Source organism: Gorilla gorilla, chromosome 19 (assembly GCF_029281585.2).
Source record: "Gorilla gorilla gorilla isolate KB3781 chromosome 19, NHGRI_mGorGor1-v2.1_pri, whole genome shotgun sequence".
Classification (NCBI taxonomy): domain Eukaryota; kingdom Metazoa; phylum Chordata; class Mammalia; order Primates; family Hominidae; genus Gorilla; species Gorilla gorilla.
Genome location: NC_073243.2, coordinates 67,346,110 through 67,364,404, shown reverse-complemented (window position 1 = coordinate 67,364,404; position 18,295 = coordinate 67,346,110). Strand labels below are relative to the sequence as shown.

Below are 18,295 nucleotides of genomic sequence, written 5' to 3'. Positions count from 1 at the left end.
ATACTAGACTTAAGCAAAAAAACAAGTATTGCCCCTCTCTGGGAGGTGGTACTATTCAGTCTTGGAAAAGCCACAGAGTCATTAAAATATCAACAAAATGAAACATTGCTTTTCCCTTTACAAAACAGTCATAGACATTGATAAAGCCCAGTGCTATGCCAGGAGAACCGAGCTACATAATAAAAGATCAATGCTGAAGGAAATGTATGGTGCTGAAAGGATAAACAGTATTCCAGTATTGACTCTGACCGAGTTTCCTTTATCTCTATGAAACCAGATATATGACAGATGCTCAACATGCTGGGAGATGAAACCTGTATCTAATTATAAAAACAGCAAAAATAATAACCAAATTTCCTATGTTCTCTTCCTGTTTCACAGGCTAGGCAGCAAGGACACCTGAAGAGGACAAACTTTTTTTTCAAACTTTTAATCTTGGACTGCAATTATCAGATTAAATGATAATTATGAATTTTCTCTATTTTTAAAAAAGACTCAAATATAGCTTTATTTAAGAGTATCAGAAATGTGTATAGAAAAAATATTCTAAGAGGTTTGTAGAAAGCAATTCAATATTCATTACCAACTAATATTCTGAAGAGTTTGTAGAAAGCCATCCAATATTCATTAAAGCCTGTGGCTGATTTCACTGTTCTTTGACATAGCTGTGTTTTCAGTGATTAACTTTAGTCTTTTCCTTAAATTAATTAGCTATCTTAGTAAATGTTAATGAAAAAATGAAAATAACTTGATTAGACAGCTATTGAGATCTATGTAACATACTATGCATCCTGACTTTTGAGAGTAGATACAAAAGCAGCACAAATTGGGTTAATTTAAACTCAAACAAAAGGTCAGTTCGCAAAAAGTAAAGACCTGTGTGACCTCTTGTTCAAATCCTGGAAGCTATAAATCCTACTAAATTACTTAGGGCTTTGTTAAGCAAGCCCAACAAAAGATAACCAACATTGTAATTATTGTTCAATGATGGACTGAATAATAAGCCTGGTTTCTATTTGTCAAAGCAACAGACCTTAAGTCATTTGTAAAGCTATTCTAATGAATAGTGGAAGGCTGTGGGTTACATAAGCAATTAAAGAAAAATCATAAAAACCAAACACCTAGAATTGCTAAAACCTTAAAAGTATCCATTAAGCGTTGTGAAAGTCAAGCTTGCAAGGGTAAATAAAATGCAAAATACAAGAACAAAATCTATTTAGGTTTCACAATCTCCAGTGTCTCATTTTTATCAAAAGTTCAGCCAAATAAAGAAGAAATTTAAAAACCTGTAGGACTCCAAACCACAAGTTAAGTGACCTTGGGTTTTTGTTGTGAAGTATCTCAAAAAAGGCAGCAGGATGTTCTGTAAACCAAAAGTTTTAAAATCTTGGTAACATTTTATGGCGTTTTAAAAGTACTTTTAAAAAAAATAACAATTAACAAATGACTGGAAGAAAATCCTATCCTTAACTATTTTAAGACGTATTTTGTGTTTTATTTCTCATGCAACATATAATGCAAACTGTTTTATAAATGCCCTTAAAATTGACTATTATTCTGAAGTGGTATATTTCTTGAAAGAGTGCTGATTACTTCTAATCATTAATAGAAATAATTTTGAAAATACATTTTTATTGAATTCTAACATTTAATACTGCCCAATTATTGACAATATGTATTTCCTTTGTAAATGAAAATTAGAGAAGCCTTCAGTTAACAATTATTATTTTCTAAATCTATTTCTGTTATTGATTTTAAAATTGCAAATGAGAAGATAAAATGACACCTTTTGAAAAGAATTGGAGTCCCTCTTGAAATGTAAACTGCTTATTTTTTGGTCTGCTGGTCTATGTTTGAATGTCAAAACTCTATGTTTTTGGCTTTGTATGATAATTTATATGAATAGTTTTGAGTGGGCAGTCTCCAAGGTTATAGAGATCTTGTATAATTATTCTATTGGAAAAATTTTATAAACACAGAGCAAAATGTCACACCCTCCAGTATATTCCTACAACATGAATTCAAGAGAAAAGAGTGTCATTGTGAAGTAAAAATACTGTCAGCTGACCTGTGGGGTTTGGTTTGGTTTTATGTGAATTTAAAGAAAAAAGAAGCTTTCTATCGTAAATGTGGAAGCCACTGAAACCTCCTGGTTTTGGCATTTTCACCAGGACTCAAATGTCTGGCAAACGCAACATTCTTTTTCTAAGAAAAGGGGTTTACAAAGTTCAGAAAACCTTGGACATCAAATAGCTCTTATGAAACAACATTTTGATGATTTAAGTATAAATGAATGAGAAACATATGATTAAATTTCTCTTAAAACACACATGGGTTTAAAAATTAAGGGCAAAAGTCCTTAGCAAAATGAGTTTTTAGTTTTACAGAATCTATTTGAAAAATAGTGCAAGTTGTTTGACAAACCCAAGGTACGGCTGGATTCTTCACTATTTTGTTGGTAGCACCAATCAGTTCTGACATCAGACACTGTGGGTTTCTGTCTCGTTCAGGAGGTGAGTCAGATGTATTCTTGACATTGTAGTATAATCATCAGCAAGGTGGGTGCACCAATCACTAAGGTCTAATAGTTCAGATTCTATGTTAAATCATCGAATGCTCTGTTTACATCTGCATTTTACAATTGTTCATTCCAGGAAACCAGAAAGAGCTCCCAAATATTTGAAGACAGATCTAATCTCCCCCTACTTTTGCAAAATTCAGAAGTGCTAGTTAGATAAAATGCTAATGTTTTCCAAAGTGTGGAATGCAGACTATCTATGTCAAAAATACTAAAAATGCAGACTCCTAGTCCTTTTCTCAGATTTGCCATACCTAAATCTCTAGAGGCAGGGCTGAGAATCTCCATATTATACAATCTCTGATTCGTATGCCCTCTACAACATTGAGAATCACATTTCTAATATATGAGGTGAGTACTATTAGATTTCACCAGGAAAGGGCCAAGATCATTTTCTGTGGATGACTTGAATGTCTCTTTGGTTCAATTTCTAGATTGAAAGATCCCCATGGGCAGGAACTGTCTCCGCTCATGCTTACCAATTCATCTCCAGCCCTGGATCAGTCATGCAGTAGGCTCTTGATAGTTGATCAAATTAAAAAAAAAAAGAGGTACACATTTTTCTTTAAAACTTTTGCATGCAATAACATATTTTAAAATATTTCAGGTCTAAAATAGACCTGACAGATACTAAATATTCCTCTATTCAACACTTTATTTTCTATCTGATTTTACTATTGGCTCTGAACATATAAATGAAGGAACATTTAAATAACTTTGTATACCAGAATTACAAAGAAATAACAACATATTATGGCCTTTGTCTAAGTAATATCAATCCACCTAAATTGAAACCCCTTTTCTAAATCTCATGAATAATTCTGTCAGGAGAGTAAATGGTAAATCCAGGATACAGTATCTTTACACAGTTACCTGCTTAATGACTCCCTGTCTGTATCTGGTATCACAGGAACAAGCAGAAAGTTTATCCCTGGAAGGTGATACTATGAAAGAAAAATAAGTGATGAATCAGAATCAGTTAAAAATTTATGCCAAAAGATACAAAGAAATGTAATGACAGGAGAAAAAAATACCTTAACATATGTAATTATTATTAAAAGTATTCTTCTAAGTATAAAAGTTGCACATGTACTCTTTTTCTGTTTATAAAAGAAACTTCATGTTTGCTTAGTTTGGTGACCATCCCCATCATAACACCTCGAGTTGTCAATTTGTTTCTATGTTTACACACACAGGTATACATACCATACAGATGTATTTTTAAATTATATTAAAACTTGAATATATAACTATAACTTTATTTTTTCAAGTTAATCCAATAGTGATATTTTCCTGTTAGCAAATATTTCTTTTTTTAATGATTACAAAATAGCTCATCTAAATTACTTAACTGTCCCCATGTTTTTAGACATCTAGGTCACTTAGCAGTTTTACCATTATAAAAAAGGTTCTCTTTTAATTATTGGCATGCATTTTTAAGTACATCCCTAATTATTATCTTAGGAGGGACTCAATATAGAACTGATAATGAGAGTGAATATATATTGAGCATTTTCTATTGGTCTGACCCTGAGCTAAACCCTTTGTAAGTATTAGCTCATTTATCTCTCACAAAATACCTATGAAGTAGGTATAAGTTACTATCTTACGTTCTCAGGGTCAAGAAGCTAGTAAGGGGTAAAGTCAGAGTTTGAACCCAGGATTGGCCCTTTCCAAGGCCTGTGCTCTTCATCTCAATGAAATTAGTGTGTCAAAGAATGTTTGAACTATTTTAAGGTTTAATACTGAGTGGCTGTGCCAAAAAGTTATGCCAATTTGAACATCTTGTAAGAATCAATAGTGTTAACTGGTTTGACAGAAAAATAAAAATGTAAATGTTTATAACATACATGAAAATATTTTCACTTCTATATCTTTCTCATTAAGGCAGCTGAATATTGCTGTTTATATATTTATTTCCATTTCCATTTCTGTAAAATCTTTTTTGGCTTTTGCTTTTTAGAAAAACTCACCGTCCTTTTCTTTATTGATTTAAAAAAAACTTTATTTTTTCCATTTTGGCATTTGTCTTTAATTTTGCATATATTTTTGATTTACAGAAGAATTCATTTTTATGAAAAAAAGAAATATTGATTTCCTGTGTGCTATTTGGGGGGTGCGGTTATGTTTAATAAGCAAATCCTCTTTCATGTGCACCTAAAGTTATAATTTTATTTTGTTTTCATTCTTCATATTTAACTCTCTACTTCATCTGGATTTTGTTTTGCTGTCTGAGAACCATTTGCTAAATATTAATTTATTCCTCATTATTTTGGATTAATTAATATGCATTTTATAGACTTTCTATGTATAAAAGAGTATATAATCAGCAAATAGCATTTTATTTCTCCTTTCCAAGTTTTGTTTCGATTTTTTTTTCTTTTCTGATTGCACTAAGACTTCAGATGCAACAGGCAACTGAAGTAACAGTAGCGAGTGTCTTCATCTTGTTCCTTAGTTTGATGCTTCTTACTGGAGAATACTTCTAACAGCAGCACGTTTCTAACATTTTTGAATTTATTTGTTTATTCTTATAATAAATATTTATTGAGCAACAATTACTTGTTGACTCTTATTTTAAATACTTGAGATATACTTAATGAACAAAATTCCCAGCCTTGAGGAATTTATAGTATGATTATTGTAGATTATTTTTAGCATTTCCAAGGTAAACACAACTGGGTCACAACATATTTCTTATTTACACAAAATTAATTATTGATAATATTTTGATAATTATGAGTGAGACAGGTCTGTAATTTTCTTTCATATTTTAATTTCGATATCTAATTTTGTTATTATATTGGCTTTATAGAATGGAATAAGGAGGATTCCTTTTTATTTTTTCTGTAAGAAGTTATATTAGAAAAATGTGTTCCTTGAAAGTTTGGTAGAACTCACTTATAAAGCAATTTGGGCAGGATATTTTCTTTGTGGGAAGACTTAAAATTATGGATTCACTTTTATGGTTATCAGACTACTCAGCATTTCCATTTTTAAAAAATCAGTTTTATTCCCTTCATTTATTTCAAATCTATTGCTGTAGATTTACTGATAGTATTCACCTTTATTTTTGTAAAAAAGTTTAGTGTTTGTTTACTCTTTCATTCTTGACATTGATACCTCTTTTTTTTGTTTCTTTTTTTTTGATTAATCACAAAAGAGGTTTATCTAAATTGCAAATTTTAAAAATCAACCCATTTGATTAAATTTATTATTACAAGTACTTCTTTTCTTTTTTCTTTTCTCTTCTCTTTTCTTTTCTTTTGAGATGAGGTCTCACTCTGACATCCAGACTGGACTGAAGTAGTGCTATCACAGTTCACTGCGACCTCCACCTCCTGGGTTCAAGTGATCCTCCTACCTCAGCCTCCTGAGAAACTGGGACTACAAGCACATGCTACCACACCCAGCTAATTTTCTTACGTTTTGTAGAGATGGAGTTTCACCATGTTGCCCAGGCTGGTCTCAAACTTCTGCGCTCAAGTGATCCACGCACCTCGGCCTCCCAAAGTGCTGGGATTATAGATGTGAGCCACCACACCTGGCTATATTTTCTTTTATATTAATTTTACTGCTGATATCTATTTTCTCTCCCAATCTTTTGGACTTTCATTTTCTTCTAATATTCTGAGGTTTCTTATGTTGTTCTTACTCTATTCTAGCTCCTTAGCCCATTAATTTTTGGAGTTTTAATTTATTATTTTATAATAAAAGTATATAAGGCCACACATTATTCTTGAAGTACTGCTTTTAGACATCCCATTATTTTGATATGCAAGTTTTCATTACTTTTTAATTCTACATAGTATTCTAAAATTTCTATGTAATTTTTTCTTTGAACCAGAGCTATTTATGTTTTTAAATATAAAATGTTTTATAGTATCAACCTTATTATGTTGCAGGTAGAAAAAATCTCTGTAGACTACCTCTTCACTGAAATTAGTTAAAATTTTTTTAGTGTCCAGGATGTGATACATTTTTATAAGTACTCCATGTGTGCTTGAAAATAATGTTTATTTTCTAATTGTTAGGTGTAGAATTTTCTATGTGACCAACAGATCAACCTTTTTGAGTTGTTCAAATATTCTCTATTTTTGTTGAATTATTTTTTAACATATCATTAATTTAGAAGTTTCCTAGTTCTGTAATTATTAATATGAATATCTTTTTTCTCATTATAATCTCATTAATTTTGTTTATATATTTAGAGTATATGTTATTATGCAGGTATGTATTTATAATTATTTTATCTTTCTGGTAATTCATTCTTTAATTGTTTGGAAAGATCCTCCTTAACTTGCCTTTGTAACTCTCTCAAATTCTGCCCTATATGTCTCTTCCTTGGCTGACTTTAATATATCCTTTCCCCATAATAGCCCATGACTCTGAGTATATGTTCTCAGTGAATTCTGAGTCCTTGGTGTATGGATGCATAACTCTAATCTCTGACTCTGTCTTCATATCCCTTTCTTCCCTGTGACTCTGTGTCTCAAATCTCCTGCTTTTTTCTTATAAGGCAAAATATTAGTGCCCACCCTAAATCCAGGATGATCTCATCGTGCGATACTTAGTTTAATTACATTTGCAAAGCAAGTAGTTGGAATTTGGATATATCTTTTGGGGGCTTGCTATTCAATCCATTACAGCATTTCAGTTTGGGACATTTCTATTGACCTATCTCTATGCACACTGATTCTTTCTTTGGATGTGTTCTCTATATAATGATCCCATTGAAGGTATTCTTCCTTTCTGTATTTTGATAAACCTCATTGTGTTTTAATTTTTTATTAGAGTTTATCTCTCTGATTATATTACTCTCTGTTCCTGCATATTGCCTTCTTTTTTCATTAAAGCCTTCAAATATTACCATATTAACTCACATATTAATCATAGTGATTTTATGTTCTTTTCTGATAATTTATAATCTGTATGATATAGGAGTTTGGTTCTAATGCTTGCCTTCTATTCTCTATTCAGAATGTGTTTTTTCTTGCCTTTTAGTATGCCTTGTAAACAGGCCCTTAATGAGGTTTTATTTTAATCTGGCTAAGAGTTAAGCTGTGTTTAATATTTGCTGTAGCTGTGGGTACCAGATGCTCCAAATTCTTCTAGCATACTTGTTTTTGTCTCTCCTGTTGTCTTTGGACTTCCCTAAGTACTCCTCCTGATAGAGTCTGCATTTTGAAGTTCTTTCAGCTGTAACCCTCTGTTTTTACTAGAGTTCTGTTGGTTAGTGATATGGTGTGGTGAAGGAGCAGCATTTTATAATCATCTGATTAAAGCTGTGTTTTAGTGGGCCTGGTCTTTGATTTTCAATGTTTCTTAAATTTCTCCTTTCTCCTTTTTTTAGGTGAGGCAGAAAAACTAGAGAAGGCTAGAGTTGGAAAAATTTCCTCCCCGTGAGTGGATAAGGCTCTGGTAAATTATTTGCCTAGCAAATGTCACTTTATTAAGGAGAAGGCTCTGGACATATTTCGCAGTGGTTACTCTTCTCCTCCCCACTGTCAGAGCCACAGGAGATCTTTCTCAGCTTTTTCACTATGAAAAACTGGTGAATAAAACTCTACAAAGTGGAAACAAAACCCACAATAGAGTGAGCACTCCCCTAAGACTGTGTTCTGCAGGAATTTCTTCTCCTCAAGTTAGTCCACATTTCATCTCCAGCAATTCATCAAAATTACCACTTAAGTGTCTGTATGAGTTTTATGGCCCTACTGGCTTATTTGCTAGATGAACAGATCTCAGATGTGATTCTGAATTTGCCTGTCTCTCCAGATTTGGGGAAGGTGGTTTGCCTTTAAAATTCAGTTCTCTTATGGGTCCAAGAAAAGCTGATTATTTAATTTGGTCAGCTTTTTCTAGTTGTAAGGACAGGCATGATGGCATTAAAGCTCTTTACATGTTAGAGCTGAAACAGAAGTCCAGTTTTTTTTCTTTTAAATATGTGCGTATTTATTTTTTGGTCCTTAATATGGTGTATTTATGTGACTGTCCTGTACTCACTTGAAAATAGTATGTGTTTTGCTACTCTTGGGTGGAAGCCTCTATAAATGTCAATGAGGTCACCTTGGTTGGTAATATTCTGTGGGTCTTTTACATCCTTAATAGATTTTTCTCTACATGTTTTTCATTAGTGAGAGAAACCAAACTATAACTGTGGATTTAGGTTACCATATTGTTATTTATTTTCTATTTCTTCTAATTTCTTTCTTTTGTGCCTTTTTCTACTATCTTTTGGATTAATTGATAATTTTGATGATATATTTTTATCATTCTTGGCTTTTTAGTGGTACCTCTTTTTAAATTTTAGAGTGGTTGCTCTATTGTTTACAATATACACATTTTAGTCAACACAGTCTACCTTCAACAATATTATTTTACCTTTAATGTAAGAACTGTATATGCATATATTTCTATTTCCCTCATTCTGTGTACTTTTGTTGTCATTTATTTTACTCCTACATATATTATAATTCAATAATAGTTTGTTCCTATTTTTGCTTTAGGTAGTTTATCTTCTAAAGTAATTAAAAATAAAGAACATACTTTATATTTACTCTAATTTTAACCATTTTCAGGGCTCTTTGTTTCTTGGTGTAAATCCAAATTTGAAATCTCTCTTTTTTATGTACTTAAGAGAGATTTGTTGTTGTTGTTGAGACGGGCCCTCGCTCTGTTGCTGGGCTGGAGTGCAGTGGCGTGATCTTGAACTCACTGCAGCCTCCGCCTCCAGGTTCAAGCGATTCTCCTGCCTCAGCCTCATGAGTAGCTGGGACTACAGTCGTGAGCCACCACGCCCAGCTAATTTTTGTATTTTTAGTAGAGATGGGGATTCACCATGTTGGCCAGGATGGCCTCGATCTCTTGACCTCATGATCTGCCCACCTCGGCCTCCCCAAGTGCTGGGATTACAGGCATGAGCTACCGCACCTGGCCAAGAGAGCTTTTATTTTACTATCATTATTGAAAGATCTTTTTCTGGGTACTGATTTCTAGTTAGCTAAGTTTTTATTTTTTCCTTTTAGTGCTTTATTGTTTTCTGGCTTATACAGTTACTCATGAGAAATGTACTTCAATTAAAAAAAATTAAGCTATTTGCCCTCAATATGTTTAGTTGTTTTTGTTTTAAAATTTAAACTCTGGTTGGAGGTTTTAGAGCCATATTGATCTGTGGCTTCTTTTCTATCATTAACACTGAAAATTATTGGCCTGGGCAACATAGTGAGACCCAGTCTCTACAAAATTTTTTTAAAAACTAGCTGGGCGTGGTAGCATGCACCTGTAGTCTCAGCTACTCAGGAGGCTGAGGTGGGAAGATTGCTTGAGCCAGGAGGTCGAGGCTGCAGTGATCCATGATTGCACCTCTGCCCTCTCGCCTGGGTGACAAAGTGAGACCCTGTCTTAAAAAAGAAAATTCCTGGCCAGTATCACCTCAAATATTTTTTGCCTTGTTATCTCTTCTCCTTCACAGATTCCAATTACACATATATCAGACCATTTTATATTGTCTCACAGGTTCAAATGCTCTTTTTCTTCACCCTTTTCTCCTTGTGTTTCAGTTTACATACTTTATACTGACTTATCAAGCTCGCTAATTCTTTGCTGGGCCATGACCAGTCTTCTGAGTAGACTGTCAAAGAGATTATCTTTGAGGCCACGTTTTTGCTTTTAGCATTTCCATCCACCTGTTTTATAGTTACACTGTTCTGCTAAAATTCATGCATGTTTTACACATTTACTCTAAATCTTTTATTATATTTAAAGTTATGATAAATTCCATGCCTTATATTTCCAACATTCATTATCTCAGGTTGGGTTCTGTTGATTATTTTATCTCTTGACAACTTTTTTCTTTTTTTTTTTCTTTTTTATTATTATACTTTAAGTTTTAGGGTACATGTGCACAATGTGCAGGTTAGTTACATATGTATACATGTGCCATGCAGGTGTGCTGCACCCACCAACTCATCATCTAGCATTAGGTATATCTCCCAATGCTATCCCTCCCCCCTCCCCCGACCCCACAACAGTCCCCAGAGTGTGATGTTCCCCTTCCTGTGTCCATGTGTTCTCATCGTTCAATTCCCACCTATGAGTGAGAATATGCGGTGTTTGGTTTTTTGTTCTTGCGATAGTTTACTGAGAATGATGATTTCCAATTTCATCCATGTCCCTACAAAGGATGTGAACTCATCATTTTTTATGGCTGCATAGTATTCCATGGTGTATATGTGCCACATTTCCTTAATCCAGTCTATCATTGTTGGACATTTGGCTTGGTTCCAAGTCTTTGCTATTGTGAATAATGCTGCAATAAACATACATGTGCATGTGTCTTTATAGCAGCATGATTTATAGTCCTTTGGGTATATACCCAGTAATGGGATTGCTGGGTCAAATGGTATTTCTAGTTCTAGATCCCTGAGGAATCGCCACACTGACTTCCACAATGGTGGAACTAGTTTACAGTCCCACCAACAGTGTAAAAGTGTTCCTACTTCTCCACGTCCTCTTTAGCACCTGTTGTTTCCTGACTTTTTAATGATTGCCATTCTAACTGGTGTAAGATGGTATCACATTGTGGTTTTGATTTGCATTTCTCTGATGGGCAGTGATGGTGAGCATTTTTTCATGTGTTTTTTGGCTGCATAAATGTCTTCTTTTGAGAAGTGTCTGTTCATGTCCTTCACCCACTTTTTGATGGGGTTGTTTGTCTTTTTCTTGTAAATTTGTTTGAGTTCATTGTAGATTCTGGATATTAGCCCTTTGTCAGATGAGTAAGTTGCGAAAATTTTCTCCCATTTTGTAGGTTGCCTGTTCAATCTGATGGTAGTTTCTTTTGCTGTGCAGAAGCTCTTTAGTTTAATTAGATCCCATTTGTCAATTTTGGCTTTTGTTGCCATTGCTTTTGGTGTTTTAGACAGAAGTCCTTGCCCATGCCTATGTCCTGAATGGTAATGCCTAGGTTTTCTTCTAGAGTTTTTATGATTTTAGGTCTAACATTTAAGTCTTTAATCCATCTTGAATTGATTTTTGTATAAGGTGTAAGGAAGGGATCCAGTTTCAGCTTTCTACGTATGGCTAGCCAGTTTTCCCAGCACCATTTATTAAATAGGGAATCCTTTCCCCATTGCTTGTTTTTGTCAGGTGTGTCAAAGATCAGATGGTTGTAGACATGTTATTTCTGAGTGCTCTGTTCTGTTCCATTGATCTATATCTCTGCTTTGGTACCAAGCTGATAAGCAACTTCAGCAAAGTCTCAGGATACAAAATCAATGTACAAAAATCACAAGCATTCTTATACACCAACAACAGACAAACAGAGAGCCAAATCATCAGTGAATTCCCATTCACAATTCCTTCAAAGAGAATAAAATACCTAGGAATCCAACTTACCAGGGATGTGAAGGACCTCTTCAAGGAGAACTACGAACCACTGCTCAAGGAAATAAAAGAGGATACAAACAAATGGAAGAACATTCCATGCTCATGGGTAGGAAGAATCAATATCGTGAAAATGGCCATACTGCCCAAGGCAATTTACAGATTCAATGCCATCCCCATCAAGCTACCAATGACTTTCTTCACAGAATTGGAAAAAACTACTTTAAAATTCATATGGAACCAAAAAAGAGCCTGCATCGCCAAGTCAATACTAAGCCAAAAGAACAAAGCTGGAGGCATCACACTACCTGACTTCAAACTATACTACATGACAACTTTTTTCTTGCTTTTTAAATATCTCATACTTCTGGTTGAATGTCAACATTATCTGTAGAAGAATAGTACAAATGGAGGTAAGCCATATCTATACCAAATAATTGGCATGCTATTTCTTCTATCAAAGTACGAGTCAATCTAGTCAGTTTTTGGTCATGTTTGTGCTTGTTGTTGTTGCTGTAGTTATTTTCTATGTACTACAGGCTTCAAATTCCCCCAGGAGTGGTTTGTAGCTTTCCACATGGGGCCTGAAATACTAAAAGGTTTTCTAGTATTCCTATTTTACCCTCAGCTTTCAAAAATCCCTACTTGCCTGTACAATAGAAGGTATCTCTCATAGTTTTGTCCCTTTCACAAAGAGTTCTTTCATTAGTTGCTAAATGCTTGTCTTGTGTGTGGTGGGGAAAGAGGGATTGTTAGTTCTCTTGTTCCAGCCTCAGTATTAGGCAGGCCCTGTGCACCTGGGGATGAGGTTTTTGTAGCACCCCTGCCTCCCAATCCATAGTATCCAAATTCTTCCTTGAATCTGTGAGAGACTTGGATGGTAAATAATTTCCTGCCCCTCTGCCAGCAGTCACAGATCAGTTTTGTATCAGCACAGAATCTTGTATAGGAGAAACTTTATTTTCCCCCTCTCAGAGGCAGTCAGCTTTTACTTCTGCCCCTTCCTGGGAATTAGTAGATCTTTGCCTGACTTCTAGGAGTGGTTTGTTTTCGGTTTGTTTTTGTCCTTCCTCCATAAGCAGAAGGGTTTTGCTTCTATCCTATTATCAAAAACAATGAATTTTTGCCTGGTCCCTGGAGGTGAAAGAGTTTCCTGCCCATCACTCCTAGTGTCCTAAGGCTTTTGTTTTGTAGAAGAGAGAGGTCCTTGTAAGTTTTATGGTTTTATGCCAAAATATCACTGAGAGTATTTTCCCTCTGTTCTCCTGCCTTGCCCTGAATTTTTCTCATGAGTACCCAGTAGAAACCCACAGAAATGAGTCTGTAAATTGGTGTAAACTCTCCTTGTATCTGGGGCTTCCAGTTACTCTATAGTGTCTTGCTAAATCATGATTGGCCTTCAAGAAATTTTTTAAAAACTTAGTTATTTTTTCTTAGCCATTATTATCATGGTTCCTGCAGCCTCTCATGGTCTGTCAAAGGGGAAACAAAGGGGAATTTATTTACTTGATCTCTCCTTGGAGGGACTTGTCATTATTTTGAATTTAATTAATCTGGTCACTTCCTGATAATTTAAAGAACAGTTATGACGTTGTATCTGGCTTGTTCTCAATATTAAGGTGAGTACAAAGTTGTTTTGTGGCTTTTTATAAGCGGAAATACAACTCTAACACCACACATATTGAAAGCCTAAAATCGCACCTTATCTTGATGCTCCGTTCTCATCTCAAATAATAAAAGGATTGTTGAGGCCGGGCGTGGTGGCTCACGCCTGTAATCCCAGAGCTTTGGGAGGCTGAGGCAGGTGGATCACGAGGTCAGGAGATGGAAACCATTCTGGCTAACAGGGTGAAACCCCGTCTCTACTAAAAATACAAAGTTAGCTGGGCATGGTGGCAGGCGCCTGTAGTCCCAGCTACTGGGGAGGCTGAGGCAGGAGAATTGCTTGAAACCAGAAGACGGACTTTGCAGTGAGCCCTAGATCGCGCCACTACACTCCAGCCTGGGGGACAGAGGGAGACTCCATCTCAAAAAAAAAAAAAAGGATTGTTGAACAGTTTAACTCTCATCTTCCACTTTCCAATTCATATACTATTATTGTTTAACTTAAGTTCTGTATTTATTCACCCCACAAATTGAAAACCATTTTTAGAAGTATCATATTTGTAAAGACACTTTCTCTCATCTTTTACTTCTATGTTTACGTTTGTGTTCACCACTCAACCTGAATCTCTTAATGTTCCTTGGTGTTATTTTTTTCCTTCAGAATTTAATTTAGATGAAGCATTTTTGATGTTGTTTATCCCTTCATGTATTTAGTTGACTCTTGTTTTTGAGAGATAAATTAGTTAAAAACAAAGTTCTATGTTGGTAGTTATTTTCTCTCTTTGAAACTTTGAAAAACTTTAAACTATGTTTTAGTTGCCACTGTTGTAATTGAGAACACTGCCAATCTTGGTAATTAATCCATTCTTTCTATCTGGATCATTTAAAGCTTTTCTCTTTATCTTTTGTGATTTTAATCCCTGGTTTTCCTGTAATGTGTCCAGATATGAATTTCTTTTTATTTGTATGTCTTGCTATATATTGTGCTTCCTGTATCTGGGCTTCAGTACTCCAAATAGACATATATTAGACCTTCTTATTTGACCCTGCCTATATCTTAAGCTCTTTTTTTTTTTTAAGAAATAACATTTTGCATTTTCCTAACTTTGCTACATTTTGCATGAGTTCCCAATGTAGTTTTTCTGTTTATGGATTCTTTCTTCAACTATGGCTAAATTGTTAATGAACCAAATTATTGAGTGTTTGCTTTTACCTATTGCATTTTTTCATTTATTGAAATTCTTTTTTAATATGACAATTTCTGAAGTTTTATATCAGTTTTTAATTGAATACTTACTTTTCTAAAATATGTATACTAACTATATCCATATTCTGTCACTCTAATTTTCAACATTTACATAATATGGGTGTTGTATCAGTCTTTTTAGGCTGCCACAATGAAATATCATAGACTTAGTGGCTTAAAAAGCAGACCTTCATTTTCTTAAAATTCTAAAGGATGGAAGTCCAAGATTAGGGTGTCACATGGTGAGGTTCTGATGAGCACTCCCCTCCTGGTTTGCAGATGGTGACTTTCTCACTGTGTCCTCACATGGTATAGACAGACAGATATGGTGTCCCTTTCTCTTCTTATAATGGCCATAACCCATAATAAGGGCCTCATTCTCATGCTGTCATCAAAAACCAATTACCTCCTAAAAGCCCTGTCTCCAAATACAGTCACACTGGAGTTTAGAGATTCGACATATGAATTTGACGGGGATAAAATTTATTCCATAGCAAGGGTCTAAATGACTTGCATTTTATTTCTGTCCATTCTTACAGTGACTTGCCTTGAGGAAACTGAAGCCCAGAGTTGTATGCTGGTAGTCAGAAATCTTCCTTATCCATGACTACTTCAACTCTCTTCAAAACAAGATCAGCTTTCTACTTCCCCGTCATTCTTAGTTTCACTCTCCCCACAACAGTGTTGATGTAATAGAAATTTGGTTGGTTCTGGCTACCTTCTGGTCCAAGTAAGCTTCCTGCTGCTCCAATTCCCTGTACACCAACCCCTTGCTCAGGTCTAGGATCCCAGTCTCCAAAGGCCTGAATTGAGCTCCTCCAGCATATGAGGGAGATATTCTCATACAAATCAACAACAAAATCCATTATAAAGTTACTTAAACTGTACATGCTCAATTAGAAATTATGTGTACAGTTTATTTTTAAAAGTGATCTGGATGATCTAGATCCTTTATCATTACATTATTTTCTAGGTCATTCTTTTTTAATATAATGATAAAATAGAAGAATTAATCATAATAGATTGTTCTTTTAGAATCTTTTTTATTCCAGGCTGCTGTTGAAGTAAAAGGAGGATAAACTGTCAAGTAATTCTTATTGTATAATAGAAGTTAAGTTTCAGAATAAAAGATACTTTTACTGTGCCTTTCAGGACTGTAATGCAGCCAGAGAATTACAGTTCTGATATTTCTTTTAACTAGATAGTATCTTCCGTTTTTAAAATATAAGCATTCATGTTTAGTCTGAAGTTTGCTTAAAAATGTGTTCACGACTTGGCACATATGGCTAAAAGAGAGAGAATCCAATGTTATATAGAAAATACAGACATGGTACAATGGTTAATTTACAGCTACTTTTAGCACCTTTTCTCTTTACTGAGCTGAAATTAAACAGGATCTTTTGGTGTTTTTGTGTCATAGATAGATGTATATTTTCATCTGGACATTTTTTACCCTATTAAAATAGAATTTTAACAACAGAGAAAACACTGGTGACATCCATAAATGAGTATAAAAGAATAAAAAATTGTAAAACTCTATAAGATCGTAGCACATGTTCTATTAAATCTTCCCCAAATGCATTATTCTGAAAAAAATTAAAGAATACAGAAGAATTGAAAGAATAGTATCATAAACACCAATGCACATTTCACCTGAATTCAACAATTGTTGTCAACGTCACATTTGCTTTCTATCTCTAAACACACACACACACACAATTTATTAATGTGGTACTATTTGAAAGTAACTATCAGAGATCATGCCATTTCATTCCTAAACAGTTTAATATGTACCTTCTGAAGATAAGGACATTCTCCTATGGAAATAAATAATTCCTCAATAAAATAAGGTATCCAGTATATATTCAAAGTTCAATTGTCCCCAAATGTCCTTTATTGATTTATATTTTCTATCCAGGATCCAATCAAAGATCCTGCATTCCATTTGGCAGTTATGTCTCTTTAGCGCTTTTACACTTAGAACAATCCTTCTACCTTCTTTTCCTATGTCATTGATTTTTGGAAGTTCCCAGGACAATTTTCTTTCATCATTATCCACTTTCTGAGTTTGTCTGATTGTTTCTCATGTTACTGTTTTATTTGGTTCTTTATTGCCTATAAACTGGAGGTTCAGAGACTTCAGATTCAGCTTAAATTTTTCTGGCAGTGATACGTCATGGGCAATACAGTTCACTTCATATTTCATTGCATCAAGTGACACACGCTAGGTTGTCTCTCATGAACAATGCTAAATTTGGTCACGTAGTAAAGGTGGGGATTTCCAGATATCTCCATGGTAAAGGTACATTTTCTTTTCTTATAAATTGTGTTTGGGGTGGTTACACTTTCACACCAAGTTTACTTTTCCCCAACTGTCTTCCCCAGAATTATTATAAATTACATTCATGATATCTGCTTATATCATGAACCAGCTCCTTGTCTTGCATAGGACCAAGGCCAAATCTCATGTTCTCTTGTGGCTGAAAAACTTCAGCTTCTGGTCATTAGTATATACGCTTGACCACCCCACTGTGATTCTCAGCCTTGTATAACATCTTGCACATTTAAGATACTTTGTGGTATCTTGTACACCAAAAACTCTAGATTTGAATATCCTTATCACTTTTCCCAGTTTTTCATTATTTCTTTTGATCTTGGCTATGTTGTTTTATTTTATTTGTTATTATTTCAATAGTTTTTGGGTAACAGATGGTGTTTGGTTACATGGATAACTTCTTTAGTGGTAGTTATCCTGAGATTTTGGTGGACCATCATCTGAGCAGTGTACACTGTTTTCCGTTAGTCTTTTGTCTTTCACTCCACTCCCAACCTTCCCCACTGAGTCCCCAGAGTCCATTATATCATTTTTATACCTTTGCATGCTCATAGCTTGGCTCCCACTTATAAGTGAGAATATACAATGCTTGGTTTTCCATTTCTGAGTTACTTCACTCAGAGTAATGGTCTCCAATTCCATCCAGATTGCTGCAAATGCCATTATTTTGTTCCTTTTTTATGACTGAGTAGTATTCCATGGTATATATATATGTAACATCTTCTTTACTCACTTGTTGGTTGATGGGCATTTAGGCTGGTTCCATTTTGTTACAATTGCAAATTTTGCTGCTATAAATATCCATGTACAGGTCTTTTTCATATAATTGTTTCTTTTCCTCTGGGTAGATATCCAGTAGTGGTGAGAGGTGAATCCAGCTGAGTTTCTGGATCAGGTGGGGACTTGGAGAACTTTTATGTCTAGCTAAAGGATTGTAAATGCACCAATCAGCATTCTGTGTCTAGCTAAAGGATTGTAAAAGCACCAATCAGAGCTCTGTAAAATGGACCAATCAGCAGGATGTGGGTGGGGCCAAATAAGGGAATAAAAGCTGGCCACCCTAGCCAGCAGCGGCAACCAGCTCAGGTTCCCTTCCATGCTGTTGAAGCTTTGTTCTTTGGTTGTTTACAATAAATCTGGCTGC

The 18,295-nt window shown here is 34.6% G+C and overlaps 1 long non-coding RNA gene across 1 annotated transcript in view; it reads right to left on the bottom strand.

Moving 5' to 3' along the window:
- The window catches only part of LOC129528145 (uncharacterized), a 312,151-nt gene that overhangs the window by 17,700 nt on the left and 276,156 nt on the right, over positions 1 to 18,295 (bottom strand). Inside the window, exon 4 of the long non-coding RNA XR_008673372.2 lies at positions 3,452 to 3,522. This is a non-coding gene — a long non-coding RNA (uncharacterized lncRNA). The remainder of the gene's footprint in view (positions 1 to 3,451; positions 3,523 to 18,295) is intronic.